Raw genomic sequence first — 16323 nt, 5'->3', positions numbered from 1 at the left:
CCACTTTTGACAGTAGTCTGGAGGCTCCTCAAAAAACTAAACATAGACCTTCCATACAATCCAGCCATATCACTCCTAGGCATCTACCCTGAACATCATGAGTCAGGATATTATAAGGAAAGCTGCACATCCATGTTCATTGCTGCATAGCCAAGATATGGAAACAGTCCAGATGCACAATAAATGAGTGGATCAAAAAATGTGGTACCTATACACAATGGAATTTTATACAGCCATTAAAGAATAAAATAATGTCATTTATAGGGAAATGGATGGAACTAGAACAAATCATGTTACATGAGGTAAGCTGAGCTCAGAGAGACAAATGGTGAATGTTCTCTCTGATGTGCAAAAATCAGATATAAAAGACACTGGGATATGATAAATTATACAGGATTCTAGATACTCACAGTGAAACCAAAAGAGGATACACTTAGGAGAGAAACATAAAGGTACAATGTCTAAATGCCTCATCATATTTATATAAAGTAATACAAATATTCAAATGAACTCCAAGATATGGAAATAAAAGACTTCCTTTTTTTATTTTTTGATGATTCTTTACCTTATGTATGAGTATTCACGTATATAATCTTCAGGATGGGGAGGGTACAGAACTCAAAGAAAAGGGGCGAAAAAGTACAGCAGTGGAGCTCACTGGACATTGAGGAAAGTGAACTATACAACTTCTGGGTGGAGACAAGAGGGAGGGACTGGGAGAGAATGACAGAACAGAAGACATTGTATTAAGGGAAATGTACTCATTACCTGACTCATGTAATTGTAATCCCTCTGTACATCACCTCTATAATAACAATAAATTATTTTTTAAAAGAGATTTATCAATGCCCAAGTGGCAAAAGGGATCCTTTCTTATGTGGTATAGATGATAGTCCAGTTGCCAAAAATTTATCTTAAGGTTATTTCGGGGGAACAATCACATAAAAGGGAACATAATAGCCAGTGAGATGGCTCAAGTGTTTCAAAAATGTGGAGTACAACTGCAAGTGAAAATTTCTCAAAAAAAGAAAGAAAACTAGAACTATAATATGATCTAGTAATCCCACTATTGGATATATATCCAATGGAAATAAAAATCAGTATGTACAAGAGATATCTACACTCCCATGTTTATTGTGTCTTTATGATTGTCAAAATATAGAACTATTTCCATCAATGTATGAATATATAAGAAATGATACATGTATACAGTGTATACCTTAAAATGATACATAATACATGCACAATGAATACCTTTGAAGAAAAAAGAAATGTTATCCCTTTACACAGTATGGATAAACCTAGAGGATATTGTGCTACGTGTAATAAGCAATCACAAAGGCAGGGAGAAGAACAGTGGTTACCAAAATAGGAGAGAGGACAGTTGAAGAGATGTTAGTTAAAGGATACAAAATTTCAGTTATATAGAAGGAATGAGAGATGTATTGTACAACACAGTAATTACAGTTAAAACCAATTTTACTGTCTGTATAGGAGATAATGGGTGTGTTAATTTGTTCAAACTGGCCATTCTGTAATATATGCATACTTCAAAAACAACATATTGTACATAATACATAAAAATTTTCAATTTAAATAAAATACTGATAAATGAAACATCATGAATTATGTTAAATGAAAGACACGAGTCATGTGTTATATGATTTCATTTATATGAAATAAATGGGTCGATCTACAGAAACAATGTAGATTGGTGGTGTGAGAGAGATGTGAAGAGAAAAGTTGGGATATTGACACTTTTTTTGAGGGTGAGGAAGTATTTTGATTACAATGGTTGCACAAATCTGTATATACACTAAAAAACCCCTCAATTATACAGTTAAAAATGATCAGTCTCTTACTCAGGAGGCCAAGATATAAGGATCACAGTTCAAAACCAGCCTGGGCAAAAAAGTCTGTGAAACTCTTATCTCCATTTAACCTCAAAAGTACTGGAGTGGCGCTGTGCTAAGTAGTAGAGTGCTAGCCTTGAGCAAAAATGCTGTGCCCAGCCCTGAATTCTAGCTCAAGTACCAGTACAAAAAAATCAATCTCAATGGAGAAAGCCACTAGGAAACAAAGAGCATAAATAAATAAATAAATAAATAGTCTCAATAAAAGTGAAGTTACTTTATATTTCAACAAAAATAAATAAAACTACACTGGAAAGAAAAATGTCAAAATTTCATACTCAGAAAAATTATATTTTAAACATGATAAAACAAAGACAATTTCAGACAAAAGTTAAAATAATTCATTACTAGTTGACCATATTAAGAGAAATAGGAAGGTTTTTAGTCAAATGGAATATAATATCAGAGAAATACCATACAAAAGAAATGGAAGTCTTCAGAAATGTTTAAATGAAAATAAATAAATTTTTATCACTTATGCTCACTGTTTAGAAAACTGACTATATAGACACAGTACATTATTTTAAAAGCAGTGCATATGTAAAAGTAAAATATAACAGTTGGACAAAAAATAGAATGGAAGAACTGAAAGTGTTCTATTATAAGGTTCTTAATGCTATAGTTTAAGTAATATGGTGCTATTTGAAGTTATACTATAAGTAAATATGTATAGTATAAATCATAGGATAACTATTTATAATTTCTCCAAATGAGGTATAAATAATAATTACATGTAAGTAGCAGCAATAAATCATGGAAAGAGAGTAATAATTAAATAAATAAGATTTAAATAAAATAGATATTTAAATAAATAAAAATAGAGAGTAACAAACAGAGAAATAAATTCACACCTATATGGTTAACTGACTTTTAACGAATGTGTTAATACCACAAAGTAGACAAACGATAATCTTTTCAACGTGTCATAATGAAACTTCTTTGTAACAACTAATGTACTTTAATAAGGAACAAAAGTACAGCCAGGTGTGATGGCTCATACCTGTAATCCTATTTACTAAAAAATAAATTGAATCATTGGCTTAAATGCAAACATGAAATTATAAAATGCCCAAAATTTTACAACCTTGATTTAGGCATAGTTTTATTAGATATATTACAATTATTCTCACACTTGTTAAAAAGACTAAGGAAGACTTATTTCAAGACTACTGAATTGTGTTCTCTTAATGTCTTTATATATATATATGTATATATATCTATATATATATATATATATATTTAAAGTAGACTAGCCAGGCTCTGGTGGCTCACGCCTTTAATCTTAGCTAGTCAGGAGGTTGAGATCTGAGGCTCATGTTGAAAGCCAATTCAGGCAAAAAACTCCGATGAGATTCGTACCTCCATAAAACACCAAAAAGTCAGTAGTAGACAGATATTGAAGAAAACTAGAAAAAGTGAATATTTTGCATGGATTAAAAAAATTACCAAGATGACAGAATATAGCGTAATTTACAGGTAGGTAATAAGTGAAAAGTGCAGTAACATGGTAGTTACAATAAGGTGACAAAGCTCTAAGATAATGAATGTAAAAGACTAGAACCTGACACTCCCAAGAGTGAACTACTTTCTAGGGAATGAAACATTTCTCTACAGTACACCTTTCCCTCTGATCAAAGATAATAAAAAATGATTATTGTTATTTACAAAATAAGTTTTGATTTATTAGATATGGTCTGATTACTGTCTTAAATGTACCCAAAATGGTAACTGACTTTTACAAGTTTGTTTTGCTAGAAGTTAAGACAGGCCTTTAAAAGTTTGGCTTTTTGAAAGTTTCATAAGGAACCTCAGATTTGACTTCAGAAACCATTTAAGTTAATGAAGCCAAATCAAGTTACCATCTGGTGCTGGGAATGTGGCTTAATGGTAGAGTGCTAGCCTTGAGCAAAAGAAGATCAGGAAGAGTGCCCAGAAAGTGAGTTCAAGTCCCAAGACTGGCAAAAAAAAGGTTACCATCCAAATTCATTTGCAGTACATGGTTATATTCTTTTGTTCTTGAGGTCCCCAAGATATCCTAAAGTTATCTGGCCTGCCAGAAAACAACCTTTATTACTCAGGTTTTAAGGCTGAGATATCTCTAAGCCCACTATCAGGCCAGAGGATTCTGTATCTGCTACAAAAACACAACCTTACCATTTGCAGGTGTCTAGTAATATATATATATATATATATATATATATATATATATATATATATATATATTTCTTTTTAATATATATTTTTATTTTGAATATATTGTACAAAGGGATTACAGTTACATGAGTAAGGAAATGAGTAAAATTCCTATCAAGCATTGTTACCCCCTACTTTGTTTTCCCCTACTATCCCTTCCCCCCTCTCACCTCCCCAACTTCTCCCTTCCCCCACTAAGCTGTAAAGTTCGTTTTCAACATAGTGTCTTGCACATCTCATTGTTACAATGGGTCAACCTGTATCCTTATTTCAGCATTTTGTTATTTCCCTTCCCCTCCCCAAATTAGAAAAATGTATATATAACATGCAGGGCACCAGAATCAAATACAGTGAAAATAGGGGTTATACCTAGGGGAAGAACATACAAAAAAAAAATCACACAGTACAAGTACATTCAAAACAACAGCAACAAAGATAAAAACCTCTTGTCTCGGTATCTTGGGGTTCATTTTGCTTAGCATCATCTTATATGGACATGTGTACATAGCTTTTGACCTTTTCTGCTTGTCCTAGACATATACTAGTTATTGCAAATAAGGGAAACCATGGGACCTATGTTTTTGGGGTCTGGTTTACTTCACTTAATATGACTTTTTCCAAGTCTTTCGATTTTCCTAAAAAATGGGACGGTGTCATTCTTTCTGAAGTAGGCATAGAGTTCCACTCTCTCTGTCTGTCTCTCTGTCTCTGTCTGTGTGTGTGTGTGTGTCTCTGTGTGTGTGTGTGTGTGTGTGTGTGTGTGTGTGTATTTTTCTTGTTCCATTTGTTTACTGAGGGGCATCTGCATTTGTTCCATACCTTAGCTATGGTGAATAATGCTACAATAAACGTAGTTGTGCTGGTAGCTTTAGTATGGTCTTGTTTGTGATCCTTTGAGTAAATGCCCAAAAGAGGGATTGCTGGATCAAAGAGGAGCTCTATCTGGAGTCTTTTGAAGAACCTCCATACTGCTTTCCAAAGTGGTTGAACAAGTTTACACTCCCAACAACAATGCAGTAGGGTTCCCCTTTGCCCATATCCTTTCCAGCATCAGTTATTAGATTTCTTGATTATAGCCATTCTAACTGGGGTGAGGTGGAATCTCAAATGTTGTTTTAATTTGCATTTCTTCTAAGGCCAGAGAAGTTGAGTGTTTCTTCATGTGTCTATTGGCCATTCTTATTTCCTTTTCAGAAGGGTTTCTCTGTAAATCTTTAGCCCACTTATTAATCGGGTGGTTGTTTCTTTGAGGATTTGTTGCTGGAGGATTTAATTTTTTGAATTCTACCTATATTTAGATATGAGGCCCTTGTCCATTGTATGGCTAGTGAAGATCCTCACCCAATACCTGGGCTTTGGATTGATTTTGCTAGCTATGTCCTTTGTCCTTTGCCATGCAAAAGCTCTGCAACTTCATGCAATCCCATTTGTCCAACCTTTCTTTGATTTGCAGTGTTTCTGGGTCTCTATTAAGAAAATTTCGGCCTGTGCCAAGGAGCTCTAGAGTTTCTCCTATTCCTTCCTGTAATGTTTTCATGGTATCTGCTTTGACTTCGAGGTCCTTGATCCATTTGGAGTTGATTCTGGTGAAGGGTGATACATAAGGATCTAGCTTTACTTTTCTACAGGTGTTTAACCAATTTTGCCAGCATCATTTACTGAAGAGGCTGTTTTTCTTCCATTCTATTTTTTTTAGCTCCCTTATTGAAGATTAGGTCTGTGGGCTCATTTCTGGATCTTCAGTTTTGTTCCATTTGTTCTCAAGTCTGTTCTTGTGCCAATACCAAGCTGTTTTGTTTACTCTGGCTTTGTAGTAGAGTTTGAAATTTGGTATTGTTCTTCCTCTAGCACTGTTCTTTCTGATAAGGGTTGTTTTTGCTACCCAGGGTCTTGTATTGTTCCATACGAATTTTTGAGTTGCTTCTTCTATTTCATTGAAGAATGAGGTTGGGATATTGATTGATAGGTACCACACTGAATTTGTAGATAGCCTTTGGCAGTATTTCAATTTTTATAAGACTAATCCTCCCAATCCAGGGGCATGGGAGGTTTTTCCACTTCCTTATTTCTGCTTTTATTTTCTTTTTCAGGTTTCTAAAAGTTTCATCCATAGAGCTCTTTCACTTCTTTGGCTAAGTTAATTCCTAGGTATTTTTTTGTGGGGCTATTACAAAAGCAGTTGCTTTCCTGATTTCAGCTGTGCTCTTCTTATTGTTGGCATACAGAAAAGCCATTGGTTTTTTGAGGGTTAATTTTATACACTGCTACTTGCCAAAGGTTCAGATCAGCTCGAGTAACTTAGGAGTGGAGTCCATGGGATTCTTTAAATACAAGATCATGTCATCTGCAAAGAGGGAGAGTTTTACTTCGTCTTTCTTTATTTGGAATCCTTTATGTTTGCATTTTGTCTTATTGCACTACCTAGGTATTCTAATGCTAAATTGAAGAGAAGTAGAGAGAGTGGACATCCTTGTTTCCTTCCTAAATTTAGAGGAAATGGCTTTAGCTCTTCACCATTAAGTATAATGCTGGCTCTAAGTTTATCATGCACAGTCTTTATTATATTGAGATATATTCCATGGATTCCTAGTTTTTCCAGAGCTTTCAACATGAAGGGGTGTTTGATCTTGTCAAATGCTTTTTCTGCATCTATTAAGATAATCATGTGTTTCTTATCCTTGCTCTTCCTGATGTGATTAATTATATTAATTTATTTTTATATATTGAACCAGTTTTGCATCCGTGGAATGAATCCTGTTTGGTCATGGTGTATGATTTTTTTGATGAGTTGTTGACATTGATTGGCCAAAATTTTGTTGAGAAGTTTTGCATCAATGTTCATCAAAGAAATGGGTTTATAATTCTCTTTCTTTGATGAGTCCCTGCCTGGTTTTGGGATGAAGGTTATGATGGCTTCATAGAACAAATTTGGTAAAGAAGTTTCAATTTCATTGAACAGTTGGAGGAGCATTAGTGTTAGTTCTGCTTTGAAGGCCTTGTAGAATTCAGGTATAAATCAATCCAGTCCTGGGCTTTTCTTGGGTTGGAGTCCTCTTATTGCTTTTTCTATTTTGATGTTTGATATGGGTCTGTTACATTGATTTAAATCATCTTGGGCATGTGAATATTTGCTAGAAATTTGTCTATTTCATCCAGATTCTCAAACTTATTAGCATAAAAGTTTGAGAAATATTCCCTTATAATGTTCTGAATCTTGGTTGTTTCTGTGGAGCTGTTTCCATTCTCATCTCTGAGTTTGTTTATTTGGGTGTGTTCTCTTCTTTATCTGATAAGATTTGCTAAAAAAAATTTTCTTATATTTGTTAATTTTTTCGAAGAAACAACTCTTTGTTTTGTTGATTCTTTCTATGGCTTTTTGGACTCTAATTCATTCAATTCTGATTTAATTTTAATTATTTGTTTCTGTCTATTGGATTGGGATTCAGCTAGTTGCTCTTTTTCAAGGAGCTCAGGAACCTTGTTAAATTTTTGGTTTCAGATCTCTCCAATTTGTTGATGCAGAATGCAGAGCTATAAACTTGCCTCTGAGTACTGCCTTTGCTGTGTCCCAGAGGAGCTGGTGATTTGTGTGTTCATTTTGTTAAATATTATGAACATTTGAAATTCCTTTCTAATCTCTTCCATGACCCACTGGTGGTTCAACAATGTGTTGTTCAGCCTCCATGTGTTATAGGATTTTCTTTGGTGGCTTTGGTGTTGAAATCTAATTTTATTCCCTTGTGGTCTGTGAATGCAGAACATATTTTCAATGTTTCTGAATATGGACAAATTTGCTTTGTGACCTAAAATGTAGTCTATTTTGGAGAATGTACCGTTTGCTGCTGAGAAGAACATGTATTCTGATGCTGCTGGGTGAAATATTCAGTAGCTGTCTGTTAAGTCTAGTTGATCTATGCAGTTGTTTAGGACTGAGGTTTCTCTGTTGAGTTGTTGTGGGGTTGATCTATCCAGCAGTGACAGTGGTGTGTCAAAGTCCCCAACAATTAATGTCTTTAGATCTTAGGGAAAGCAGTGTTTCTTGGATAAATTTGGGTGCTTTGGTATTTGCTGAATAGATATTTAGAATTGTAATATCCTCGTGAAGGAGAGATCCCTTAATTAGTATGTAATGACCTTCTTTATCTCTTCTTCCTAGTTTTAATTTGAAGTCTATTTTATCTGACATTAGGATTGCAAGTCCCCATAGAAAACACCTTTTTAAAAATCTCGTAACTGGGAACAAGAACAGATAACCAAAGATTAGCAGAAAACAGTTTCTAATTTTCTAAGCTCACTGAGTGACTATATATTTAAGCAAATAGCATTTACCTTTTTTTTACTTTTTCAAATCCTAAATCATATTTTTTATTTCATTTTTTTCTTAATATATATTTTTATTGTAAATGTACTGTGCAGAGGAGTTACAGTTACATAAGCAAGGTAATGAGTCCATTTCCTATCGAGCATTTTTACCCCCTCCTTTATTTTTCCCTACCATCCCTTTCCTCCCCCCTCCCCAACTCTCCCCCCTCCTTCCTCCCCCCCCCCGCAAAGTTGTAAAGTTCATTTTCCACATACTGTCTTGTACATCTCATTGTTACAATGGGCCATCCTATATCCTTATTTCAGCATTTTGTTATTTCCCTTCTCCTCCACAAATTATAAAAATGTATATACAAGATACAGGACACCAGAATCAAATACAGTGACAACAGGGGTTGTACCATGGGGGAAGAACATACAAAGAAACAAAAAAAAATCACATAGTACATTATAAGTACATTAAAGAGAAAAGCAACAAAGATAAAATCTCTTGTCTCCATATCTTGGGGTTCATTTTGCTTAGCATCAAGTTATATGGTCATATGTTCATGCTTTTGACCTCTTCTGCTTGTCCTAGATGTATACTAGTTATGCAGATAAGGGAAACCATGGGCCCTATGTTTCTTTGAGTCTGGCTTATTTCACTTAATATAATTTTTTCCAAGTCTTTCCATTTCCAACAAATGGGACGGTGTCATTCTTTATGATGGAGGCATAGAATTCCATTATATATATTATCTATATATTGTATATATAATATATATATATTGTACATATAATATATATAGATATATACACCACTAGCAAGATCAATGGAAAGCCCATGGATTGGGAAAAGATCTTCATTAGCCATACAACGGACAAGTGTCTCATATCTAAAATATACTTAGAATTCAAAAAATTAAATCCTCTGACAACAAATCCTTAAAGAAACAACTGCCCAATTAATAAGTGGGCTAAAGACCTAAAGAGAGACTTCCCTGAAGAGGAAATAAGAATAGCCAACAGACGCGTGAAGAAATGCTCAACTTCTTTAGCCATAAAAGAAATGCAAATCAGTCGGGCGGTGGTGGCTTATGCCTGCAATTCTCGCTCAGGAGGCTGAGATCTGAGGATAGCAGTTCAAAGCCAGCCTGGGCAGGAAAGTCTGTGAGACTCTTTTCTCCCATAAACCACTAGAAAACCGCAAGTGTAGCTGTGGCTCAAGCAGTAGAGCACTCGCCGTGAGCTGAAGAGCACAGGGACAGCACCCAAGCCCAGAGTTCAAAGCCCCACAACCGACCAAAAAAAAATGCAAATAAAAACAACATTGAGATTCCACCTCACTCCAGTTAGAAAGGCTATAATCAAGAAATCTAATAATAACTGATGCTGGAGGAGATATGGCCAAAAGAGAACCTTACTGCATTGTTGGTGGGAATGTAAACTTGTTCAACCACTTTGGAAAGCAGTATAGAGGTTCCTCAAACAAGTACACATAGAGCTCCCCTAAGACCCAGCAATCCCACTTTTAGGCATTTACTCACACTATCACAAACAAAGTCATACTAAAGCTAGTACTAATGTTTCGTGACATTATTCACCATAGCTAAGATAGGCAATCAACACAGATGCCATTCAGTAAATAAATGGATCAAGAAAACATTAAAAAAAAAAACTGGGACTGAGAAGGTAGCTCAGTGGTAGAGTGCTTGCTGTACACACATAAGGCCCTGGGTTTGAGTCCTCAGTACCACATAAGCAGAAAAGGCCGGAAGTAGTGTGGTGGCTCAGGTGACAGAGTGCTAACCTTGAGCTTTGAGCTGAGGGACAACGCCCAGGCCCTGAGTTCAGGCTCAGACCTACAAAACAAAAACAAAAACAAAAACTTAGCTGGGTGCCGGGGGCTCATGCCTGTAATCAGAGCTACTCAGGAGGCTGAGATTTGAGGATCACAGTTCAAAGCCAGCCCGGGCAAGAAAGTCTGTGAGACTCTTATCTCCAATTAACCACCAGAAAACCATAAAGTGGTGCTGTGGCCCAAGTGGTAGAGCACTCGCCTTGAGCTGAAGAGCTGAGGGACAGCACCCAGGCCCAGAGTTCAAGACCCACAACAGACAAAAAAACCCAAAAAACATAAAACACTTAATAGGTAGAAAAGAGTACTTCGATTTTTTTTTTTTTGGTGGGTGGGGATCTTGTGTCCCTCCTGGGTTCATAACTAGTCTCTTGGTAGAGTCTCTTGTTTGGTTATGGTGTTTGGTTTGCCTGTGGCTTGATTGGATTCTTTCATCAGTTTGTTTGAGCAGACAGAAAGAAGCCCTGCCTTACCAGGAACTATAAGACTCTCCTCCTAGGCTAGTACAGTGGTGGGTGATCTGCTTTCAGTATCACAAAAGAGGGAGAGGCTGTTTCCTCTAGCATGGAGCTTCTATGATGGGGTTGGGTTGTGGGTAAGGTTGTGGCTTGTCAACAATCAGTAGCTTTTCCCTGAGGGCCTTACTCCTGAGACATTCACACAGCCCAGCCTGGAGCCATTATCAGGATTTATGTTTACTCAGTTTCCAATTGTTTTTCTTTTACCCTCCTGCAGCTTAGTCTGCTGCCTATGCTATAGCAGCCTCTGGTGCTGTTGACCCATTGAAGAAAGTCACTCCTTGAATGGGGGGAGCTTCTCTACCTGAGAAGGGCAACTTTCCCCTGGGGTGGAGCTGAGCCCTGCAGGTCAGGTTCCTTTGACCTGTTGACTCTTTCCTATTGTCTTCTTCCAAGGCCTGAGTTGCTGGGCTAGTAGATTTTTGTCAGTATCAAAGATGGAGTTCTTCTCTGGTGGTAGGGGTGGGGCTAACTTCCCTTTGCTCCTTGAAAAGGAGTGAGGATGTCTTGTGTGGTACTGATGCCTTTGCCTTGGTTTTTAGGCTGTCCACAGTCTGCCACTGTCTGTGGTCAGCAGGATGAATACTTCCATTTCTTGTCAGTTCTTGCTTGTGGTGAGTAGAATCCTCTCGCACACCACTTCTGGTGCCTTTGTTTCAAGCTGCCACCTCCACGAACACCAGCGAGTGCCCAAGTCTGTCTCCTAACCAAGCTGCCTGAAGTTTTCCTCTCTGGCCAAACTCTCTGTACTATGATGGCATAATTGGTGTGACTCTCTACCCTTGGACTTTTCACTGGGACACTAAAACGGGTTTCTATGTGAGAGCTTGTTTAGCCCCCAGTTTCTCCTCTGCCATCTTCCTCTGAATTCCTATATATATAATTTTCTTTTCTTTTTTTTTTGGGGGGGGGGGTCCGGTCGTGGGGCCTGAACTCTGGGCCTGGGCGCTGTCCCTCAGTTCTTCAGCTCAAGGCTAGCGCTCTACCACTTGAGCCACAGCACCACTTCCGGCTTTTTTCTTTTTGCTTATGTGGTGCTGAGGAATCGAACCCAGGGCCTCAGGCATGCAAGGCAAGTGCTCTACCACTGAGCAACCTTCCCGGCCCCTATATATATAATTTTCAAATATAACAGTTCAAATTTGGTTATCCAACCATTGTTTCTAATTATGTCCTGTTATAAGGAAGCTTAATTCTTATTGAATCTACCTAATTATGTTCCTTTGAAAATAAGATTAGTCATACTAGTCAATACAATTTTTTAAATTCTGAAGGAAACAGCCAGAGGGGAAAATTTCATATCTGATTGCAAAAGTAAGTATAATCTATTAAATTGTTATGTAACGTGAATTATGCATAGCTTAAGAGAGAAGACAAATGGGTTGCTTGTCCACAGAAAATAGAATTTTTAAAGCATTTCAAACAAAAGCCACAGCCACTCATTATTAGCTCATTTTCAATCATGTAATTGACTCTTGTTCTGTTTGATCTGGGGTTACCAGCTTCAAGAACTCATCAGCTTCTCAGAGTTCTAAAACTCATAATTCTGATCACAACTAATAACTAAAGTTATTAAACATTGAAATCAGAATGTTCCTGAGTGTCTGGAATAATCATTTCTTAGGCAATCCATTCATGTAGAAGACAAACTAGCTAATTACAAAAACTTTTGAGGAGTAATCCAAGTAATATATAAACTAGTTAAAATGACCATGGCTAGTAATCAGAAGAAACTTATTTTTAAACAATCAATTTATATCAAGGTGGTCAGTGGCTCATGCCTGTAATCTGAGGATCACAGTTCAAAGCCAGCCCAGGAAGAAAAGTCCGTGAAACTTTTATCTCCAAATAACCACCAGAAATTCAGAAGTAGCGCTGTGGCTTAAGTGGTACAGCACTCACCTTGAGCTGCGCTGAGGGACAGCTTCCAGGCCCAGAGTTCCAGCCCCACGACTGATCAAAAAACAAAAGTCAATGTATAAGGAAGTTTGTTTCTGCACTATATAACATTGATAAAATAACAACTAGGGTTATGATAAATAACATAATAATAAAACCAGGGAAAACACTAAGACATATTGACAGTAAGGGCTTTAACAAATGTCTAGGAAACTTGCATAATTTCTAAGCTACTTATAATTATGTTTTACCAATATATATAATCTAGCGGAGGCAAAAACCTCTTATTTGATGATGTTTCTCATACAAGTCAATATATCAAGTTAATGTAATTATTTTCACCTCTCTCTTTTTATACTATGAAAAAGCAAATCCACTGAGATTTTCAAGTTAACTTGAGGTCAAGGGAAAATATCAAAAGTTGCCAAAAATGTCAAAATATAATATTCTGCTAAGGAAGATCATGAGTCACTGTGAAACAATATTTAGCTACCTTTTTAAAGTGTCAAAACATTTCAAATTAAATAAAAAAGAATGAAATTTTCAGCAATATAGATGAGCCTGAAGGACATCATGTTAATTAAATAAACCGGGCACAGAAAGACAAATACTGCATGTTCTCATTTATTTATGCAAGGTAAAGATAGCTGATCTTAGACTCGTGTAGCTCAGTGGTACATCACTTGGCTAACATTTGTAAGGTCCTAGGTGTGTTACATGCACGCGCGCGCGCACACACACACACACACACAAACACACACACACACACCTCATACAGGGAGAAGGGGATAGGAAAGATACTCATTAATGGGGAAAGTGACAGTAAAATAAGAGGAATACTATAGTACAGTAAGGTAAGTATGGATAATAATTTGTTGTGTATTAAAAATAGCTATAGGCATGGATTTTTTTTTGTCAGTAGTAGGGCTTGAACTCTGGGCCTAAGGCGCTATCCCTGAGCTCTTCAGCTCAAGGTGAGCACTCTACCACTTCAGCCACAAAGCCACTTCTGGTTTTCTGGTGGTTAATTGGTGATAAGACTCTCACTGACTTTCCTGCCTGGGATGGCTTTGAACTGCGATCCTCAGATCTCAGCCTCCTGAGTAGCTAGGATTACAGGCACAAGCCAATGTTGCCAAGCCAGGCATGGATTTTTTAAAATGTTCTCATCACAAAGAAGAGTTAAATCCTTTGGGTGATATGATAGTTACTTGATGTGATCATTATACATTGTGTACACATATCAACATACCACATTGTACCCTGTAAGTATAAACCATTATATGTTAATTAAAAATAAGGTGATTTTTTTTGCCAGTACTGGGATTTGAACTCAGGGCTTTGTGGTTGCTACATTGTTTCTTTTCCAGTTAATCCATACCTCCAGCCTTTTATTGCTCTGGTTATTTTTGGAATAGAGACTCATCTTTTTCCTCCAGTTGGGCCTAAACCACAATCCTTCTTATGCTTCCTGTCTTATAGGAAAGTAAAGGGTAAACTATCATGCTCAGATTTTTCTGTTCAGATGGAATCTTGAAAACTTTCTGCCTGGCTTTGCCTTGAATCACTATCTTCCTAATCTCTACATCCTGAGTAACTAAGATTTAAGATGTAAGCTACAAGTACCAAGCTAAAACAATTTTAAATTAATTTTAATTCTTTAAGAAGGAATAGAGTAAGTAAAATAACTACAATAAAGCAGAAAAACATAACCATTTAACTCCTTTAAAAAAGAGAAGACTGGGGGCTGGGACTGTGGCTCAGTGGTAGAATGCTTGCCTTGCATGCATGAGGCACTGGGTTCAATTCCTCAGCACCACATAAGCAGAAAAAGCCAGAAGTGGTGCTGTGGCTCAAGTGGTAGAGCTCTAGCCTTGAACTGAAGAGCTGAGGGACAGCACCTAGGTCCAGAGTTCAGGCCCCACAACCAACAAAAAAAATTAAATTAAAATAAAATAAAAATAAAAATAAAAATAAAAATGAGAAGACTGAGCCAGGCACTGGTGGCACATGCCTGTAATCCTAGGTACTCAGGAGGCTAAGATCTCAGGATCACTGTTCAAAGCCAGCTCAGGCAGAAAAGTTGTCATGAGTGAGACTCTTCAATTAACCACTCAAAAACCAGAAGTAGAGCTGTGGATCAAAGTAGTAGAGAACTAGCTTTGAGCAAAAGAAGTGAGGGACAGTGCCCAGGCCCTGAGTTCATACCACATGATTGACATACATACATACATGAAAAAGAGAAGACTGTTCTCTTAAATAATTGAGAATATAAAATTAACCTAAAGCATAGAAAACTATTCTGAAAAGATAGGGAATCTTTGTTTTGTAGCTGCTCAAAAATGAAAGAACATTTTGTATCTTTTGAAAACTATGTTTATTTTAAAATCTTTTTAGATGATTCATAAAACAAAAAAATTGAACTCATTAATGGAGCACTATGTAGTGTTTTGATACATGTATACATCACATAATGTACAAAACAGCTTCAACATAGCTATCTCCTCAAGCACTTGTCATTTCTATATGGCAAAAACTTCTAAATCCTTTTTTTTCTAGCTATATGAAATGTACAGAGAATTGCTATTATCTAGAGTCACTAATATACCATAGCATATCAAAACTCCTGCTTCTATCTAATTGTAACTGAGTACCCTTTGATCTACCATTCCTCTTCTGTCCCACACTCTCCCAGAATCCACAGGGTCTCAATTTTTAGGTGATCGGCTTTTTAAAATTCCACATATAAGTGAACACATACAGTACTCGTTATTCTGTTCCTTGCTTACTTACTGTAATAAGCTCAATTACCATTCACATTATCACAAATGATGAAACTTCTTTTTTATGGCTTAATAGTATTATACTAGGTATATGAGCCAAACTTTATACATTCATCATTTATAACAAGTGGTGGGATAGTTAAACCATATAGGATTCCTTTTTTGAGGTAGGGTCTTTCACTATGTAGCTCAAGCAGACATTGAACCAGTAGTCCTCTACCTCAGCTTCCCCAATGATAGGATTACAGGTTATATTTCTAGTAATTTTAGGAGGAAACCCTATACTGTTTTGCAAAATGGCTACACTTATTTTCATTGCCATCAACAGGATAGAAGGGTTCTCTTTTCTCCATGCTCTAGTTTGAGTATGAAATGTTGAAATTTTATATTCAACAGAACCATATGTTAAAGGCTTGCTTCTCAGCTGATAGTACTATTTTGGGAGATGGTAGAAAAAAGGAGGAAACGTTTCACTGGGGTTATGGGCTTGGTGGCTGCATCTTGCTTAGATCCCTTTCTGATCATCTCTTCCTGATTCCTGGCTTTCCTGAGCAGGTCTCCCACACTAGACAATGTTGTACTCCCTTACTGCTGGCCTGGAAATAAGAAAGCCAGCAACTATGAGCTAATCGTGAGCCAACACAAAACTTTCCTCCATTATATGGATTCTCTCAGGTAGTTGTCACAGAGATAAAAAACCTCACCACCACCAGTGCTGATTTTACCTTTGTAATAATGGCCATTCTAATTGAAATAAGTTAATATCTCATTGTCATTTTAATTTGCATTTTTGTGATAATTAGAGATACTGAGCATATATGCAAATGCCTGTTGGTCATGTGTATGTCTTTTATTGA

At 36.6% G+C, this 16323-nt stretch overlaps 1 protein-coding gene across 8 annotated transcripts in view; it reads right to left on the bottom strand.

The window, feature by feature from the left end:
- Zc3h12b (zinc finger CCCH-type containing 12B) overlaps positions 1 to 16323 on the bottom strand; it is a 290287-nt gene that overhangs the window by 170528 nt on the left and 103436 nt on the right. For 3 of the 8 annotated variants that reach the window (XM_070040210.1, XM_070040215.1, XM_070040209.1), the window contains exon 3: positions 12687 to 12737. The exons of the other annotated variants lie outside the window; for them this stretch is intronic. The gene's annotated coding sequence lies outside the window, so the exon portion shown is untranslated. The remainder of the gene's footprint in view (positions 1 to 12686; positions 12738 to 16323) is intronic. 8 annotated transcript variants of the gene reach the window in all.

Source organism: Dipodomys merriami, unplaced genomic scaffold (assembly GCF_024711535.1).
Source record: "Dipodomys merriami isolate MVZ:Mamm:240054 unplaced genomic scaffold, mDipMer1.0.p SCAF_3, whole genome shotgun sequence".
NCBI classification, from domain to species: domain Eukaryota; kingdom Metazoa; phylum Chordata; class Mammalia; order Rodentia; family Heteromyidae; genus Dipodomys; species Dipodomys merriami.
The sequence above is the reverse complement of the archived record's forward strand: the minus strand, read 5'-3'. Positions and strand labels throughout refer to the sequence as shown.